Source organism: Leopardus geoffroyi, chromosome C1 (genome assembly GCF_018350155.1).
Source record: "Leopardus geoffroyi isolate Oge1 chromosome C1, O.geoffroyi_Oge1_pat1.0, whole genome shotgun sequence".
Lineage (NCBI taxonomy): Eukaryota > Metazoa > Chordata > Mammalia > Carnivora > Felidae > Leopardus > Leopardus geoffroyi.
The window spans coordinates 82,724,033-82,745,445 of NC_059328.1; the positions used below are offsets into that span (position 1 = coordinate 82,724,033).

The 21,413-nt window shown below is 36.9% G+C and overlaps 1 protein-coding gene across 1 annotated transcript in view; it reads right to left on the reverse strand.

The window, feature by feature from the left end:
• The window catches only part of DPYD (dihydropyrimidine dehydrogenase), an 852,446-nt gene that overhangs the window by 103,641 nt on the left and 727,392 nt on the right, over positions 1–21,413 (reverse strand). The window lies entirely within an intron of this gene.

Consider the following 21,413-nt stretch of genomic DNA (forward strand, 5'->3'; position numbering starts at 1 on the left):
TGACTACATAACTGAGATAAAATTATATCCACAGGGAATATGGTGTTCTCTCTATTCCATAAAAGTCTACAGTAAAAGCTCACTAATTTGGATGAATTATGTGAAGAGTTCTTGTGAATTGGTGAAAAGTCTGAATTACAGATTCTTAGGAAAGAAACCCATTTTCAGGTACATCCATTGGAAGGAATCGCTAACAAATGTTTTTTTTTAAAATAGCACATTCATTGTTGCTTTTTATATGAATTTCAATAGCATACTTGAAAGCTGTTAATTATCTTAAGTAGGTTAAACAGTTTCTTGAAATGTGGATCTACTAATAATTTGTTTAGCAAAGTAGGCCTTTTAATATTAAGGTATAAAGGTATATTATAGCTTCTAATGACTAAACATCCTGCATTTTAAATAAGCTATACCTAAAATTTACAAGTTTGTAGTTTTTCATTACTAGTCTCTAGAAAAATTCTAGGCCTTTGTTTCTTTTCTTTCTTTCTTTCTTTCTTTCTTTCTTTCTTTCTTTCTTTCTTCCTCTCATTCAATTTTCATAAATATATGACTTTAATTAAATATGATCAAATCCTGACAGAGTAATGTTTTCAAGTTTGGATGACAGGTTTCTATAGTACATGTCATATATTCAGTTTCTAGTCATAAATCTGAGGAACTCTGAGAGTATGAACTCTTTTTATAAGTATGGTATTTTCCAAACAGCAAGTAAAGCTTTTCATAGGGAAATAAGAATATATTATGAGTCTTAGCTAATATCTATCTAGCTCTGTGACAGTCTTCTCCACAGTATCCAAGAGGCTATACCAGTCAGCTGTCAAACGCCTTCCGGAAATCAAGGTACACGTCAGCAATTCCTCACACTTTTGAGAGGGATGTAGAATGGTTTGGGTTTGGGTTCTGATTTACCATTATCTGGGTCCAAATCCCAGCTCAACGTTCTACTAGCCTTGCCTGTTTTCTCACCTGTAAAGTAGGGTTATCAGTAGACTTCACAGGTTGCTCTAAGGGTTACATGAAATAACTTAGCTCAGTAGGTGGTATTTAGTAAGAGCCAAGAGAAAGTTAACAATTGTTACCTGTTACCTAGAAATACATCAGAATGAAATTAGGTATGTTTGGCATGAATTGCTCAGATTGAGTTTTCATTTCCCTCCTTACCTGTTCATGCACATTGGTTCAGACAAACAAATCCTGCTTCCAAAGGAACACTGTTTACTTTTCTGTTTTTACAATAATATATATATATATATATATATATATATATATATATATATATATATGTATACACACACACACACACACACACACACACACATATATATAAAATTATGAGTTTAATATTTTCTAGGAGACCACATTCAACTCTGACATTCAGAAGTTTTCACAAGTCACACTTCTCTTTGGTAAAATCAATGCATTTTCAAGGTTTTGCCATTTCTGCTGTGTGTGATGGTTTCTCAGAGATGACCAGTAGCTGTATTTTGATCACATTTCTCAGGATGCCATTTGTCTGGGACTGGAGACTTGAATTTGAAGTGGCTAAGTACCACCTGACTAAACTAATTTACAAAGAGCTAGAGCTTCAATTCTCATGTAGTGATTTTGGTTTTCTCTGTCCAGATTGAGATTATTCATTTTAGTGGAGAAAATGGAAACAAAAGAGAAGTTGAGTAGCTCTGCCAACTTTGTTGTCACCTGTAAACATTTTAAAATTGCAAATTAACTTTTGTAAGAAATGGTCTAATTACCACAACTTTCATTTGGTAGCTCTAAACAGTCACTATTTACTGATGAGATCGATATCATCCATAATTTACTGTTCTTTCCAACTCGAAATGTGTACATATTGGCATCTTCCTTACATTCTATGTCAGATGAAGCATCCACTTCTTTCCAAGGCAACACATTTGGGAGAAAATGCCCTTAATTTAAAGATGTGCTTCCAGATGCCTGTAGTAGTGATCAGATATATACCTTTTTTTTTTTTTTTTTTTTTAATGAATTGGGTTGTCTTTTTTTTTTTTAATGTTTATTTATTTATTTATGAGAGAGAGAACACATGGAGGGTAGGGGCAGAAAGACAGAGGAAGACACAGAATCTGAAGCAGGCTCCAGGCTCTGAGCTATCAGCACAGAGCTTGATGCAGGGCTCAAACTCACAAACTGTGAGATCATGACCTGAGCTGAAGTTGGAGGCTTAACTGGCTAAGCCACCCAGGTGCCCCATTGATGATTTGGGTTAAGTCTTGAAATACTGCCACACTTTCCTCTTCTAATACACTATTCTCAACTTAAAGCAATTAATTACCACTCAGGTTATATTGCTTCAACCCATATTCTAAACATATTTGGCATAACAAATGAAAACTTCAAAATACATTCTGATGTTGACTGGTGGTATAATTCTTGTTTGCACAATTGTGTTCTGCCTTGGATGGTCGTCTGACTATATACTCACTACACTGAACTCTCCTCTAAGACAACGTTGGGGCTCTCCATGCCACACCCAACCCCTGCCACTTCCTTACCTCATCCTACCATAGCTCTGGCATTTTACATTTGTGACACTCTATAAAAACTAAAGAGTGAATAAAATTGAAATCACTTTTCTGGACATTTTTCTTTGGCTCAAGAATGTGAGGCCAGGAATGCTCCAGGAACTTCCAGAAAGAAACATATAGGAGTATATACAGGAAATATACAAGCATTGTAAGCTGGGGGAGGGTCCCCACATACAGAGCTAGGGTACTTTCAGATACCACTTGTAGGTTTGCTCTTGGTTTTATACAGACCCTCAAACACCAAAGCTTGCATAAGGACTCTTTGAACGGAAGCTTTGCCTGGATAATAATGAAGATGCTCTAACATCCTTGGTAGGTATATCTAGGGATTTGCTTGCCATTAAGTACCAATCAGTCATTGCCTGGTACCCTGGACAGTAATGGCCACTAGAAGCCAACAGATCACTTAACATAGAAGAATCTAGAGTTGATTCAAATACCTAGCTTCTGCATAGATGTCTGCTTTTATATGAAATTGAGGTGACTTAAGAGAGGAAGAAAGCATCAAAAATTTGGCTGGGCACAGAGCCAGACATCCACGCACATCTAGACAGACACTGCAGCTGCTAAAGGGGAGGCCCAACGCCGGGGAGAACAAAGCAGTCTGCGGGAGACCAATGGAGACCTTGGGATCCAGGCTTCTCCCCATGCTCTTCTCCATTACTCTCTGGCTCTCTTTATCTCAAACACTTTCAAAGACATAAATCAGCAGACCAGAAGGACTGAGCTCATTAAGGCAATTGGTGGGGGAAATTTATGCATATAAATAAATACATGAATTCATAACCCAAACTGGATTTGTTGTATAGGCGCTAAAAGTCAAGTAATCCAAACTAAAGGGATGGAACAGAAGGAAGAAGAGATGAGCCCATGACCTTTGTCAGTAAACAGAGAGTGCTGTATGTGGTGAGGATCAGCTCAGTTGCCAGTATAGCAATGCATCTAACACTCTTGATGCTGGTGGTGAAGGGCTTGAGGAAAGGGGATGATATGCTTGCAAAAACATTGATGTATCCTGAGTCCACTGAATACAAGTGAGCAAGCAGGTGTCATGTTATTCCTAGTACAATCGACTGCCACAGGTCATTGCAAGGGAGGTGGAAAGTTCAACATTCTTGCCCAAAGATTAATAGAATCTTACTCTGCTATCTGTCAACTCGGAATCAAATCTAAAGCCTTAGAACCAATGATCCTCTGCACCAGATAATAAGTGGAACCAGTGAAGTGTAGTAGGCAAATGTGCAAGTTTTGTGAACACACAGACCTGGGCTAGAATGTGGCCTCTGCTAGGATGGCTTACTAGCATGGGAACTTAAACAACTTTCCTAACCTGCCTAAGTCTTACTTTTCTCAACAGGAAAAAGAAACAAATGATTCAAACCCTATATGAACTGTTGCAAGAATTAAAGCCTTCAAAACAGTATTACGCAACAGCCAGCTGAAAGTAGCTTGCTTTTATTATCATCATCTTAGTTATTAACTCTACATTTCTTTGGGCAAGTCAAGAACCGACCCTAACAGTTCTCTCTGTTTTACAAGATGAGCACACACATCATTGAATGGTAGAAGCAGAATTCAGCCTGGTTGTGCATTCAGTGGGTGCAGTTTAGGGATATCACGACCCCCCCCCGCCCCGCCCCCGGGATACGAGACTGATCCCAATGCCAAGACATGGGATGATTCTGTAAGATAAAGTTCACTGGAACAAAGGAATTCTTGAAGTGGAAATGTATAAGAAAGCTTTTAAACTAAGCAATCATTTTTATGACCATGGCACAGAGTTAAATAACGAGGAGAAAGTAGATTCTGTGTCCCACAGAATTTGAAGCACCCTCATTGGCACAATTGTACGTGGATGATGTTATTTATCTTCATAGCCATTAGAGTCTGGTAAGGGCAGGAGAAGGGGATTCATATTTTATAAACTTCAGAGTATGTATATTAATGAGTAATAAGTGTTTCTTAGTCCGGTTAACAGGTTTTTACATTCTTCAAGTAAAAAAATACTTGAAATTCATTGTATTAAGTTCTGCTGAGCCTAGAAATGCTAAAAGAAGAGGGAAAGAAGTGATTTGGTACAGAGTTATAGATCTGATTTCGGTGTGTGGAAATTTATATATATTTGGTTTTTTGTGCTGATTCTGATAACCTGCCATAAAACTTTTGTTAATGCTAAGAGGAAAGACATAGCTAATGCTATAAATTCACTTAGATATCTCTGCCTTACATATTTTGGTAGCAAATTAAATTTATCACTTCATTATCCCTTCCTGGCAGTTGGAAGTTGTAGACTTTAATGGAAGGTGCCAGGGTTGTTAATAGAATCTTCTCGTCACAGATGAAGGAAATGTAAAAGCAAAACTCACAAAGATTTGATGGGATTTATGCTAAAAGACAACAGCTCCCAAAAGCACAAAGAATGAAGCCTATGCCCTATCAGGGAATGGAATTATCTAGCAGATTCTGTAACTCTTTTACCACCATAAATAAAAATGTAGCAGTTTTCACAAGTGATCACTTGGCCACAGCCATTGCCTATAGATTGGAATTAATGAGGACATTTACATAAAACTTATACTGTTTTCATCCCTCAAGACACAGTTCATCTGTCCCTTTCTAATTGCTCCTGATCCGCCAGGTTGAGATGGACACTTGTTCCTTTCTGTTTCTTTAACTCTGATATCATAACAGCAGTTATGTTGAGATAAGGTATAATTAAGTGGTTAAAGGCACAGTTTTGCAATAAACCGAATGGGGTTTGCATGCTGTTTCCAGTACAATATCTACAATAAATCTCATTAAGCCTCAGTTTCTACTTTTGTAAAATGGGGATATAAATATACATATACACATACACATATATACACACATACGTATAAGCATAAATAATTATGTAAGGCATTAAAAAAGTTTAGTAATATTATTTTTTCAATTGACCTTCCCTCAATGATAAAGGGATTATCTCTATCTCAATCTCAATTATCTATTATCTATTATCTATCACAATGCCTGGGCACTTAACAGATACTCCTTATTTGATGAATGAATACATGTATATTTAAATGAATAAAATTCAAACTCAAAAGTTTTTGAGCTAGGCATAGATATGTAAAATGAATTCTAATTAGAACCAAAAATCAAATCTGTCACAAAAATTATGTGAATTTGGAAAAGACATGTGATATTTGTTTCCAGCCATAATTTTATAGAGATGCATCTTAGGTAAGCAGAAACTTGAAGGAGAAAAACACCAGAATCAAAATATAGTTTTAAACTCTTTACAACTTTGCAACAGTAATGCCTCATAAAATGAACAAAATGTACCTAGTGAAAGGAAATTCAACCTCAAGAGTTTTGTCTTTATTTCTATAAATGTAAATTTGTTATCCAATAATAATAGAGCTATTGCAGGACAAAATGTCAATGAATATAATATATTAAAGCATTCCAAATGTATTTGACTTAAGATTTCCAGACAAATGCCCCACTGGGTTTGTTTGTGTAAGGGTGGGTAGGACAGTAGGGCAAAAGAGCCCAGCCCTGCATGTAACACCCTATCAGCAATCAATGTAAGGTTCTGTTCTGGGAGCTGTGGCCTCAGGCAAGGCTAGCTTTTGTTAACAGAGGCTGCAGGCACTGGCTGATCCTACAAAGCAAAGAGAATTGAAGTCCCACCAAAGGACCTAATCAAATTTTCCCTCCAAGAAGCAGCTTCTCATTTACATTGTGCTGCCTCATCCCTTACCTATGTCACTCCTCAAGAAGCCAGATGTTCCCCTTCTTCATTTCTAGGCTCCAGCCAGTCTCCCTGATGAGCAAGGCCTAAACTATTCCAATTCCACACCTAGCTGCTGGCAAGTTGGCAGAGGAAAATACATTTGTTTATGCCCCCAGCCATCCATTTTCTTTAAGCTGGTTTCCAGCCAAGATTTGTATCAAGGTACCAGTTATTCTTTTCTAGTGGTTAAATTCATAAGGTTTTTAGTTCCCAAAGGCTACCTGATTAAAAGTAATTTGGACGTAAAAAATGTCTTTAGTATTTCTTATATATTGTCTTACTTTGTCCCTAAAAGTACTGCTGAATGCTTATCCTCTCCTTTCTGTCAGTTAGTTGTTTGTTTTAAAAGCAATTAATTTAATTGATTTATGTGGGTATACATACACAGTACAATGCACAGATTGTAAGCATACAGTTGGAGGAATTTGGACAAATAAATCTATCCATGAAACCATCACTCACTCAAGGTATAGGACATTTCTACCACTCGAGAAAATGCCCTTGTGCCTTCTTCCAATCTATTTCTACTTATTACTGTTGTGATTTCTAATGATATAGATTTTTTTTCTCCTACATTTAAACTCCACATAAATGGCATGATTTAGTAAGTATTCTTTTGTGTCTGGCACCCTTCCCTTAACATACTGGTTTTAAAATTCATCTATCTCAAATGTTATGGAAATGTGTTCTTATTTCTCTTGGATAAATACCTGAGAATGGAATTGTTGGGTTCTATAAGAAAATGAAGAGTTTTTCCAAGTGCTGGTAGCATTTTATATTCCCACTGGCAAAGTACAAGAGTTCTAGTTGCTCCATATTCTTGCCAGCATTTGATGTTGTCAATCTTTCTATTTTTAGCCACATAGAGGCTGAGGTGGTATCTCACTGTGGTGCCTTGCTGTACTTCCTCATGTCACTTAAGCATTTTTCTCTGTTTTTCCTTACTCAAGTTTGTCAGTTCTTATCTTATGCTACCCTTCACTTAGGAGAATATTGTTCCTAGTCAAATGCCAGGATACCCATAAACTATGGTGATGTGCAAGGCCACCTGTGTGATGGAATGTAAGTTGGGGACTACAAAAGATGCATCTATCAAAACATTTCCTTGACCCACTCCTGCTAAGCTTCCTTCAGGTTTCCCAGAAGGGACAGAATGGATCACCATCAACACAGCACCACAGTTAGGCTTATCAGAATCTCGGTGAATTAAGTAAACAGTTGTTTGCTCAATTTTGGTGCCAGAGGGATAAAGGAGAAATAAAGGGGAGAAAGTGGGGCTATATAATGTCAATCCCTGGACTCTATTCTGTTTCCCTTATTCAACTGCCACCTTCTCTAGTCTTTGACTCCTACCTAACCAGTTAATGCATTCCTCTTAGTGCAAGGAAATTACCCTTGAAGCTCATTAGGATCAAGTGCATCTCTCATTAATTGATTCAAAGTGAAAAAAAGCCACCACATTTCATGTAATTTAGGCTAAATAAAATTTTTAAACAGTGCAAATCAATTGAACTGTCCTTTCATGTTGCAGCCTTCACCCGCTGAATATTCTATATGGCATTTCACAGAAATATGATTTGATTTGAGAACATCTGCAGCAGTCTGGAACACATTTTCCCCTGTACTTGACTTTTAGCTCATTATAGCTCTCAGATGTTCTCTCAGCAATCCTGTGACATATTGGAGTGTTGCTGAACAAACATCAGTGAAGCCGATGTCTTGAGTAGTGTCAATCTCAGTTGAAAATGTTTCAGCTTTCATAGCATCAACACTAGAAGAATTTAATTAACCCACTGAAACTTTCAAAATGATAGTTAATGCATGTAAGAAATAAGAAATCAGAAAAGTGGGAGAGAGGGGATAAGCGCTTAACCTCCCACAAGCTGATGCCTGCCACCGTCAGCCTGTGCTCAGGCAGCTCATGATGAGCCTGGTTGCTCTGTGCAGCCTCCCACATTTTGCCATGAAACCTCTGACTTGCTCTATTGCCCCTATGGAGATGGAGAAGGTGGAGGTGGCACCTGCTGCTGCCATACTCCCCTGGTCCCCAAACAAGGTCAGCTTCCAGCCTCTAATCAGCTCCCATCCAGCTGCTCTCATGTTTTTAGTAGGTGGGGCTGGGAGACCAAGGTCAGAAAAGCGCTGTTGGCAGTGACACGGTTTTTTGCCCACTGCTGCTATTACATTAAGGAAGCAGCTGGTGAGATAATGTATGCCAAAGTGCTTTGTAAATTATAAAGTGCTTATATAATTGTCATGGATAATCACTACTGTTGTTTTATTCCTAGGTTGCAGGAAGAGCACCGAGCAGGGCTATTGCATGGCAAAGTCTACCAGAAAGCTGAATAGATGGGTGTGTAATGTCCAGGGGGAGCTCTTTGGTGACAGTACAAATCTGGAAGATGACAACAAGGAGAGTAAAATTGGCTTCACGGGTCTGATGAGCATATATTGTACCATGACAGCCATGAATAGGGTAAATACTAGTATGTAAGGGCCATAAAAATAGGAGGAGGTCCTAAAAATCAAGTCCAAGAATGTTCTCTCCACAGACAGAAATGTTATCTACCCCCAGGACTTTGCCATGTTATCTCCCTTAGCCTGAGGTATTCTTCCTACACTTACTAGATCTTAACTTTCAGATTAGTCTGGAAACCATTCTTAAACACCCCATCATCCCTGCTATTCTGTGCATATCTCTCTATCACTATAATTATCACTACATTATAAATAACTCTTTAATTGTCTAATTCCACACTAGTCTGCGATCCTTTTGAGGGAGGGCAGTTATGTTATTATTAATATTTGCCTCTATAATGCCTGGTGCCTATTAGGTGCTAACAATTGTTTGCTTGATAAAAGGTAAAGGAGAAACCAGGAGAAAAGAGTATTCAAAAAACCAAACAAGAAATTTCAAATATGAAGGAGTAGTCAGTTGCTGAATAAAATAAGACCTAATAAAGACTGGGAAATTACTGGAGTTGGTGATAACCAAAGCACGAATAACTTCAGCAAGAGCAGTTTTAGTGATGTGGGGAATGGGGATGGGTAGATATCTAATTTTGATGGGTTGAAAATAAAGCAACTAAGGAATGAGAAACAGTGAGCGGAAATGATGCCTTCTAGGACCCAACCTTCTTTTCAGAAGAAATTTATACTCTGTTGCTTATTTTTCTCTACAATCCAATGAGATATATATTATTACCCCAAGTTTTGGGATGAGGAAATTGTGGCTAAGAGAAAGTATGTAAGTTGCCCAAGTTCCTTACTACTAACAAGAAAGCAGTTATGGGTAAGGTACACACTATGCTCTGTCTCTTCAGTTGGATTAGGCCAACTTCATTTAAAATGAGGTACAATGCAAGAATAAATGTTTTCACCGTATGGTTTAGAAAGAAAGTTCTCTGGTGTCATCAGGCACTTTGCCGAGAAACTGGAGGCAGAGTGATGATATGGAAAACTGCATTATGGAATTAGCTGTCTGCATGTGGGACCACGTGCAGAAAAGGAAGTGAAAATCACTAAAGATGAACATTTCCATTTTACAGCTTTTCAGAGGGTTAACTCTGTAGCCATCAGTCCCTCTGGTGGCAGGTACAAGTCATTTGGAACTCTGTGTAATCCTTACCAGCTGATAGTACTGCAGCGATAACCAACTCCCAAATCTCAGAGACTGCACACAATCAAAGTTGGTCTCTCACTCACAAAAAGTCTGCTATCTCTGGATGTCCTACATGGTATATCAGCAATCTACCCATCCATTTTATCCATTTACATTGCCACCTTCTCAACATAACACCTCAGCATTCACTGTGGCAAAGTAAGGGAATATTGGGGAATTGAATGCCAGCTTAAATGTTTCTACCCAGAATCACATACTATACTTCACTCACATTGTCTTGACTAAAGCAAGTCATCTAGTCACATGGAACATCCAAGAGGCAAGGAGATTTGCTTCTCCTATGGAGCCATTAGTGAACACCACTAATGCCTACCACCAACACGAAACACAGGAACAGAGTAGGACAATATAAGGCAGGATTTTTCTATATCTCAATAAAGACTGTATTTGACAGTACTGAAATGCTCTTTCCCTAGGACGTCTGGATTACTACAAATGCTGTATGTTTACTTTCATTAGTTTCACTTAGGATCTACATTAAATGGAAAGAAAGACTCGGTAATATTCAGGTTCTGAAAGATGGCTAGCCTGATGGGTGACATTCTACAGCTCAGTTGGACTGGGTGCATGCAGAAATTAACTGCCAGAAGAGGATCTAGAGAAGGTTCTATAGTTTGAGGTGAAATGGGATAAAATGGATAAGCAGGTAAGACAAGCAAAATGTTTTAAGGATGTATGGCAACAAATCTTCAAAAGGCACAATCTTGACAGGGTTTTCTGTGAACAATCTATAGCACACCAGCTAGCAGGTAAGAGGGGCTGGGAATGAGGTCTTCAGGGCATTCCCATCAATGAGGCAACACCACAAATAGCGCCTGAAGCTGAAATCCAAAGGGTTTTTTGAGTAGCGTTATCACGTTTCTCCTTGCAAGCTGTAGTCACATCTCAAACACATTTCTAGGGGTCACCTGTGACCATGAAGTGCAGACTATTAAAGGGTACGAATTTGAGACACATATAAGATCACTTTCTGATATCTATACAGCAAAAAATGTTAAAAAAATTAGAAATAAAGTGATTAAAGAGATCAATATGGGCAACCTAACAGTGATCACATTTCTAAGAAAAAGAGGGACGGGATGGGTATTTCATCTAGGTCTATAAACTGATTTGGCTAACCACGAGACTGGCAATTATTCAGTGCAATTAAAGATATCTTGGCCTATCCTTCCTAGGCTTCTAGGGTGTTGGTAAAGCTGTTCAATAGCAGTTATGATCCATATAATTTGAAAGCTAAAAAAGCAAACTAATCATGGTTTGTTTTATTTAAAATTTTTTTTGGTAATCAGATCCTTTTTTTTTTTAATTTCAAAAAGTAGACATTTAATTTTTTTTCCTCAAGTCTTAGATTAGGATATATTGGCATAAAGCCGAACATAATTAGAATTTCTGTTGACTCTTTACCTTATCAAAATGACTCCTTGACCCCTTTAATTAGCAGAAAATTATATCTTTTATCTAATGCTTCCTTTATTCAAGTGGGCAGATGAGCTTAAACAGAGATAGAACAAACATATATATTTTTTCCCTCAGGGAGAATCTCAAGGGCAGAGCTCAGAATTACAGAGAGATATTTTGCCTCACTCCATAAAACCAGGATTAGGAACAAAGCTAACTGGTTTGCAATAAATGGACACTGATTTTCTAGAGCTCTTAGGAGGGAGGGTAGGTGGGCAGTTCAAGGAGTATTTGAATTCAAATTTTATCTTACATGCTTACAGTAATGCTTTCTTTATAAATCCTCAATCCCCCACCTAGAACAAGAAAAATCCTATTTTTTTTCCCCCTGGCTTACCAGTAACATCAAAATTAATGTGGGTAGGTTGTGTTGAAGGATGAAAAGTAATTTTACAGAAGTTCTACGTGTAAAATTAATATTGATAAGGTGCATTCTGATTTAAGTAGTATATTTGATGCAGTGTGAGAAATTATACTTAACCGCTTACTTTCATGAAAGTGACAAAAGAAATAATTACATTTGTGCCTGGCAATTAGATATCTGTTTATGAATAAGGAGAAATAGGAAATCATACTTTTAAAAAGCATGATGGTTGAAGGCAAAGCTTGGAGGGATGCTAGCAAAACAGTAATTTTTTAAATTTGCATTTTATTTCAGGCATACAATGGTGGATTTCAATGAGGCAGCAGCAGTGGTTACAAAAATTGTAAAGTTCAAGGCTACCCAAATTCCTAGACCAGGCAATGTGTCAATGCTCTACACTTGGGAAGTGGGAAGCCATATTCTGCAACATCTTGTCCTGTGTCCATGCTGATGCAGGCATTGCCACTTGATCACACACCTCTGCTGGACTTGGCTTTGGACCATAATCTTTTTCTACATATTGCTGCTGGAAACTACTACCAAGTGTTTAAAGTTGTCCTGTGATATAGACCCACTTACCCTTGAGATGGGAGAGAGACCAAGCTGGGAAGGCTTATAGTGGCACAAACTATTTTGGTTATAAGCAATGCAAAACTACCTCATTGTATAACATGAGACAGTCCTACCAGCACCTCCCCTAATGTCTCATTTAAAATTTTGGCATTGTTACTCTGGTTTGACAACAGTTAATAGGCTCCTCCCTTCTACCTATTTTAGGACCAAGGATGGACCACTCATGCCAGTTTACTGGTTAAACCCCAAATTAACAAATTCATTTCCATTCTACCTAGAAAGTGAACACTTCTGAATTATTTAGACGCTTTTTTTTTTTTTTTTTTTGCAAAAAGAGTGCTTCAAAGGATAAAGGTGCTAGCTTTTGACCAGCTCAAACAAAACTAAGCTAGTAAAATCACATTATCAGTAGAAGGTCTAGAGAAAGTATAAAAATAATGTGTTAAGTATCACATATACAAATTACCCTAATACTTCTATATCTCTACCTATGTTCTATCTATGTATCTATGTGTCTATGCATTTATCCATCATCTAGTTTAGAATTAACTCTAACACCGAGTAGCATGTGCTGAATGTCTGCTTTCTACGTGCTATAAACTTTACATATGATTTCTAATCCTCACAAAGCATCCTGAAATTGCTATCATTATCTTAACTTTGCCATACAGGAATAGAAGATTGTGTGATCATGTAGCTGGCCCCAGTTCACCCAGTAGTAAGACGTTGAGCCTGGATTCAAACCTAGACCTGCTAGACTCTAACACGTTGCTTTTACAATGGCATGCTGACTTCTTTGTGGGATCATTAAACCTTAATGAGATGATTAGACACTCAGAACTACAAGATCTTATTCAAGATTTTTTGCTTCTAAGTAGGAATAATCACCATTTATAAACAGGGGTCTACCCTATTTTTTTTTTTTTTTAGTTTATTTGTTTATTTTTTGAGGTGGGGGGAGGAATGGCAGAGCCAGAGGGAGACAGAGAGGATCCCAAGCAGGCTCCACACTGTCAGCGTAGAGCCTGATGTTAGGCTCAAACCCACGAACCCTGAGATCATGATCTGAGCTAAAATCCAGAGTTGGAAACTTCACTGACTGAACCACCCAGGCTCCCGTCTGCCCTATTCTTAAAGTATACTTGGCATTTCAGCATTTTACTGAAGATACTACTCAAACTATCTGATATTTAGAGATGTAGATAAGTTCTCATAATACCTACACAGTAGACTCTGATTTGGTAATTTTGGAAAATTTGAACTTTCAGGAACTGGTGCTTTGTTTTTTTGTTTTTGTTTTTTTGCCATGTCCTATGAAGTGAGCTGAATCAGTAAAAATAATTTAGCCTCATGCAATCTTGCTACAATCATAGAAAGTGATCTCAATAATACTGCTTCCTATTTCAATCATTACCCAAGCAACTGACAGAAATGTAAAATGTCATCTGGAACTTTTCTAACAATACGAAGTACCCACTGGCAGCCTCAAAAGGAATAACCACAGGGACAAAGCCGCGATGGGAGAAAATAACATGGGCAAGAACCACAGGGCCATAAGACGAACTTGAAGGAAAATGGCTTTCTTCTCCCTCACTCCTTTTCTGGGCTAGCTCTAAAGTGATATTAGAGAAAAGAGCAAACAAACAAACAAACAAAAAACAAAAAACAAACAAAAAAACCCAGTTATCATAGATGGATGAGAGTAGTTGCAAGAGCCTACAGATAGGTCCTCACCATGGACTTTTTATTTTAAGATTTCCATACAGTTGTTGATGAAATTAAATTATTTCATGTTCTCTGGCTTACATTTTTAAAGTAGTACATACATTTATTCTCGTCACAAGTTGCTTATGAAATATAAATATCATGAATATGCTCTCCCATTCTGTGACTTGAATTTCCATTTACTTGTGTCTTTTGATGACCAGAAGTTGATTTTGATGAACTTTAAGTTGTCAATTTTTTTTTTGTTGGTTAGTGCTTTTTGCATCCTATCGAAGAAATCTTTCCTTATCCCAAGGTTATGAGGAAATTTACTTATGTTTTCTTTAACATTTTTATACTTCTATATCTATGATATATTTAAAATTACTTTTGGGTCCTGTGTGAGAAAAATACGAGGTTCCATTAATTTTAGCACCATTTATTGAAAGGACTTTCCTTTCTCCATTGAATTGTTTGGCACCTTTGTGAAAAGTCAGTTGAGTATATATGTGTGGGTCTATTTCTGGATTTTCTGTCTGTTCCATCGATCTATTTATCTATCCTGACACTGAAATATGCTTGTTTGATTACTGTAAATTTATAGAAAAACTTGAAGACAGTTCCAATCCTCCAAATTTGTTCTTTTTCTACACTGTTGTGGTTATTCTAGCTCCTTTAAATACAATGTAAATTTTAGAAACAACTTCTAAAATTTAATAGTCTATAAAAACATGTGTTGGGATTTTGATTGGGATTGTGATATATCTACAGATTAATTTGGAGAAAACATTATCTCTCCATTGATTTTTTTCATTAATTTCTCTCAGGACTCCCTTATAGTTCTCAGTGTATGGATACTGCATACATTTTAATTTGTTGCTAAGTATTTTGTGGTTTTAAATGCTATTGTAAATGGAATTTTAAAATTTAATTTTCTGATTTTTCATTATTTTAATTGTTCATCTATAAATACAAATCACTTTTGTATACTATATTTGTATCATGAAAATTTCCTAAGTTCATTTATTGATTTTAATAGTGTTTTTATATATTTGTTGGGATTTTTGATGTATACAATATTACCATCTGCAAATGACAATTTTAGTAGGTTTCCAATCTGGATGCCATTTATTTGTTTTTATATCTTTAGACATTAGTTCGGACCTCTGGTACAATACTGGGTAGAAGTGTGAGAACATGCCTGGTTCTGGATCTTAGAAGAAAAATTTATTTAGTCACAATTTAAATATGACATGTATTGTAGGATTTTTTGTACATGCCCTTTATCAGACTGAGGACAGACATTTCCTTCTATTATCAGGTTGCTTAGGGCTTTTAGTATGAGTGGATGCTGGATTTTGTCAAATGCTTTTTTGCATCTATGGACCTGTACCCCCGAATATATACAGAACTCCTAAAATTCAGTAAAAAATAAACCCAATTTTTAAACAGGCAAAAGATTTGAATAGGTATTTTGCAGAAAAGATATATGGATGGCCAGCAAGAACATGGAGAAGTGTTTAATATCATTAGTTTTCAGGGAGATGGAAATTCAAATCACAAGGAAATCCCAATCAATGTACATGTACTAAAAGGCTCCAACTAAAAAGATGGAGAATACCCAATGTTGGCTGGAATGTGAAGGAACCGAAACACCCATCCACAGTTGGAAGGAGTATAAAATGGTACAACCACTTTGAAATCTGTTGGCAAGTTTCTTACAAAGCTTATACATTACTTTATAACCCAGGTACTACACTCCTACATATCAGTCAAGGGAAATGAGAACAGTTATGCCTGAATGCTTATTTTAGACATATTTATAATACTGGAAAAGTGGAACCAGCTCAACTGTAAATTTGAATGAATAACCAAATTATGATATATTTATTCAATAGAATATTATTCACCAATAAAAAGAGATGAGTTACTTAACACCCACAACAACATGGATGATTTTCCAAACCACTGTGCTGGAAATAACCACACACACAAAAACACATATTCTTAGCAATTCGAATTATATGATGCTACAGAATAGGAACCAACTAATCTATGATGATATAAACTAAATTGTGTTTACTTCTCTTAGGAGAGGATGGAGAGATAATGATTGGGAAGGGGCAGAAGGGACTCTTCCGAGATGCTGGCAGTGTTCAATATCTTGACAGAAGTGAGGATTCTGTGGATGTGTGCATTTGTCAAAACTCATCAAATGGTTCATTTAAGACCGGTGCATTTTTCTTTATGCAAATTACATCTCAAAGCATGAAAGAGTAAACAGCATGGAAGACATAAAACTTTTAAAGTTGTAAGTAGGAGATACTGCTCTCCTCTTCCAAGACTGTTGTTATTAGGCCTTTTGTAATGGTCATGCTCATGACATCATACGTTCCTTTTGAACACTTCTTTGTTCTCTGTGTTGAATAGCATGGCAGAAACAAATAAACAGATAGTTAGATATTTACATATAAACACTACAACCAGATAGCAGTAGTTTTATAAAATCATATCACTTGTGACTTTAAAATAACATGAGAATGATATATCTGGTCATATGGATGCACATATTTTGATTTCTTTCATCAAAATAAAGCCTTGTTTTAGGAGATGCTATGCAAGCACATTGACAGTTTTTCTGATTTACCCCTAATGAAAGCTTTTTAATGTGAACATATTATGTTTAATTATTAACATCACATGATAATATCATGTTTTAATACCTACTGAAAGTAATTTGGCACTTTACAGTTTCCTTCTAAAATCACTGCTATTCTTGAAAGGGACTGGCTGGAATTTTGATTATAAATTTGCTTTCTTTTTTCCTTCCAAATAAGGACACTGCAGATAGTTTGTGCAAATTAATTCTATAAGCATGTAGCACTGTGCTAGGTTCTTGAAAATTCACGTATAAATATGACATGATCTCCGTTTTCAAGACGCTCACAATGACCTCAGTGATTGACAAGAAGACCTATAGCCAGAAGACAATATAATAAATGCAATACCAGTTATAGGAACAAGAACAGAGAAATGAGGGACTCAATTTTCCCAGAGAGAGAAGAAGAGGGTCATAGATGACTTCAAAAGGAAGTGATATTTAAGATACATCTTAAAATAAATGTGTGATTGATCAATATATTCTTTCAGCAGTCCAGCTACCATGCCATCACTCCCACATGGTAGATGTTGTGTCAGTCACTGGCACACAGTGTGTGATCTAGGCCCTCAAGAAGCTTTGAGTCTAGGTACATTTTTCTATGCCAAGAAGGAATAAAATTTGCTCACCTGCCTACCTCGTTCCTCTCTGATTTCTTCCATCTCATTTTACGAAACTAGACTCATACACGAAATAGAACTTTAAGTTCAAAGTTACTTTTTACAAATTCATTTCATTTCTGATGTGATGGGAAAAGCAATGGCTCAGTAAGTCAAATGACTACTAATTTTTAATGCTACCACTTAGCTGTTTTCTTCCAGCATTCATTTATCATTCATTTACTTATTCAAGCAGCATTTACAGAGCCCTTACTGTGTATCAGTGGGTGTCCAAGGAATTGGGAAGTGAGCTTGCTGTCTACTAGAGGAAAAAGACATTCGAACATTCACATGCTGGGTGATACTTGTTGCAACTAAGGATGAAGAAGAGAAGGAGAAATTAATTCTGATGTAAAGATCAAAGAATAACTCAAAGAGAAGGGGTGCTTGAGAATTTCTCTTCAGTGAATGGGAAAGACATTCCAGGTGTAGGGAACAGAAAGTAAAAATGCATGCAGACCCCAATCAGTCAGTAGTTTTGGCCTGTGCTAGTCCCTTTCAAGGGCTCTTGCTTAGGAATCCTGTTCCCATCCCAAGCATAAAACAGTAAAGACATTTCCTTCCATGCTTTTTGGTTGCAAAACTTTCTGTTCTAATATTGGAGCATCCAATTTCTCTTATATTTCCCAAGCAAATAATCTCAAAATAACTGTGATTTGCCACACCTAAAAATTCTAAATACTAATAATTTATTTTCTGCTATCCCTAAAATATATACTTTGCTCCAATTATAAAGAAAAATTGTGAGTAAAGTTATAATTGCAGTTATATTCTCAATTAAATACTCTTCACAATCCCTTAACTAAAATCCTTGGGGCCAAATATATCTCAGAATTTAGAACTGGTTTTCTGGGGGCTTCAGCAAAGTAAAATGTGTGATACCCCAAGCATTATGTGGGGTAGCAACTTGGAATCAAACACATTGGTCTCCCTGTAGTAAACATTTAAATATTCACTCTAAGAGGAATAAATAAAAATTATAAATAGCCTCACATCAGTTTAGGTCATGTTTGCTGCCAAATGAGTTGTGTGAAACATTTGGTTTCAGCACTTTTTGGATTTCAGAATTGCTAATGAGGGACTGTGGACTTACATTGTGGTTATCTTCATTTCTTAGTTTTAGAAAGAGTTTGGAAGAGCTTAATTAACTTGTCCAAGTTGCCTACCTAGCTAAGTAACAAAACATCATGTAAACCTATCAGTCTCACTCTGGACTCTGCTAGTAACCTCTGCCCTGTGGGTGGCAAACATTCACTTCACTTTTACTAAGTTGCCTAGGTTTTCACCAGGGAGAAGAAGGCATTAAGATAACTGAGAATAAATAACCCGATACTCTGCTGCCGAGACCCTTCCTTTCTGATGTCCCTGTGAATAGTCTCTGCCTCCTTATCCTCACAGATTTCCTCATTGTTGATCGTCTGCACGGACTGGGAATGTTATGTCTTTGTTGGCAAAGTATCTCTATCCTCACAATTCTTCTTGCTTCCTTACATGTCTTTGGCCTACCTGCTGCACTAATTCCCTGCCCCCGTCTCCTCATCCAGGTACTTTCCACCACCAGCCACTCAGAGCTCAGTGTACCGCTTCTCTGGATTTCGTCATCTATTTCACTTCTCTTCCAGCTCAAAATCATTTATTGCTGGCTTTCTCCATCAACAGCAGCTTGCATTGCACTCACTGCTAACCTCTCCATCTCTAAGGATATTCTGTTGCTATTCTCTCCTTTATTAGTTTTGGCAATGTGGATCCTTAGGTCCCTCCATCAGAATCACGACATCACAATGCAGGTTCCTTCCTGGACCCACTTCTGACTGACTGAATCAGCATCTCTGGGAGCAGGGCCAGAGAATGTACATTTTTCCTAAGTATGCCCCATGGTTTTTAAGCCCCAGCAGCTTGAGATCAACTGCTCTGTGGTGCAGCAGAGCCAGTGGCTGCTCTTTGTATGGGGTTTGTTCTCACGTTTGCAGGTACAGATTTATACAAGTGGCACCATAAGACCAGAGCAAACTATAAATGCCTGACTTTTTGCCTTTCCAAAGCCACCCGAAGAAACATTGCTTGGGAAGTTTAATAAATTAATAAGTGAGGTATGCAAAGGGAGAGTATATTAAATATACTAATTACTTAAAAGATAACATGGCTAATTTGGCCAAATCCTTGTTTCCATAGCTAACGTCTCATTTTCTCTCCATCTTCAAACACTGTATTGTAATTGGTTTCTTCTAAATTTCTACTCTAATTTATTCTAGCCTGACCTCCGAGTGAAAGATTAAGTAGAGTAACAATTGTACTTTCCAAACAAATCTTTCCTGTAAGAAGCCAGCTCTTTCTAACAGGCCCCTCTCAAAAGGGTCTACATCATCTCTGGTTGTCCCTGTAACATGAAAACACTATAAGGAGCAGCATGCTATTCTTCAGCTAGTGAGAGAGCAATATGAGTTGTTTTCAAAGACACACACACACACACAAACACACACACACCCACACCCACCCCCCCCCCCCCACACACACACACACCAGAAACACAAAAAGGAACAATTAGGAAGCCACCTGTACCTTGGATCTAGCGCACTTTGATGCACTGTTAGGGACGTTACGTTAAAGGACCATCACCTATTGTTTTAGTCATGTCAGCCCACATAGGGGAATCCAGGAGCAAAGATCTATTGCCAGACCAACTGCTAGTTCTTCAACTTAGAGGTGAGAAATGAATCACTAATATAATCACACAAGCAAAATCTATGTGAAAAAAATCTTATTTTAAATGATAATGCTGAAAATTATACTTACGATTTTGATGAAGGCTGGGCTTACCAAAATAAAGTCGGAATCTAGTTTCAAACTGTCAGAAAATCAATTTCCACTTATGTCATTGACACAAGTGTCTCCATCATTATTCATCTTTTATTTGAATATGTAAGTTTTGAAATGAGTGTGGAAGTCCCTTAAAGACAAAACGGCCCGGTGCAATATAATTGCTAACATTTCAACTCACATAGCGACCATTCAAATTTGAGACAATGCTTTTACAAATGGTCATAAACTATCAAAATCATCATGTCAGAGCCAATTTATTTGAGATATTTACATTCACTGAGTGTAAACTTATTTGTGAAAAAAAAAAGGTTTTTTCCCTATGAACAACCTTCAGACGTTGATGGTCATTGATAAAGCAAGAACATTCACTGTCTAAATACTGCAGACTCAGTTTATGATAATATGATTAGCTACATTAATAATGATGCTTAGGCACAGTCTTGCTAATTACAATATTATAAATATTAATGTCACCCACCCTTTTTTCATTTTGATTGCCACTCATGAAGTCATTCATCACGATATTTTCCAGGAATCTACACTGTAAGATTTTATTTCTTTCTCCCTTTTGTTTTTCATCACTGGATTTGTAATCATGCACATTATTTTTCAAGAAATCCTTATTTTTAGCTACCTTGGAGGACAGTGATATTTTCTATTAAAACTAGCCAAATGTAAGTCAGTTATATGATGTTTCTCTTATTCTTTCAGAGCCCCTAACCCTGCCACCCAAGGCAGAGTACCCAGGGTTTTTGTTTTCCATTCTTTTTCATGTGACCTGTTTCAAGTTAAGATTCATTTGAATTATTAAATGCTTCCTTAAAGAATCTTTTTATACTTGCCTTTCTTTTTTTTTTTAAAGTTAATTATTGATGTAGTGACAAGCTGAAAAGACTAAGAATTATAATTTTTTCCTCCCCTCATTCAGGACTCAAGAAATGTCTTCTGACAATGATTGTCTATTTAGAATAATACAAAGGAAATACAAAGGCAAAATGCTGAATGTTGTTTTAGAAAAGATTTGCTAAAATCACTGTATTATACAAAATGTAAATGTAGTATATATTTCTCTGAAAATAACAGTTAGTGAGAAAGTTGGGACATAACCTTTTGAGCCCAGGTTTAACCACATAGCAGAAGCAGTTACAA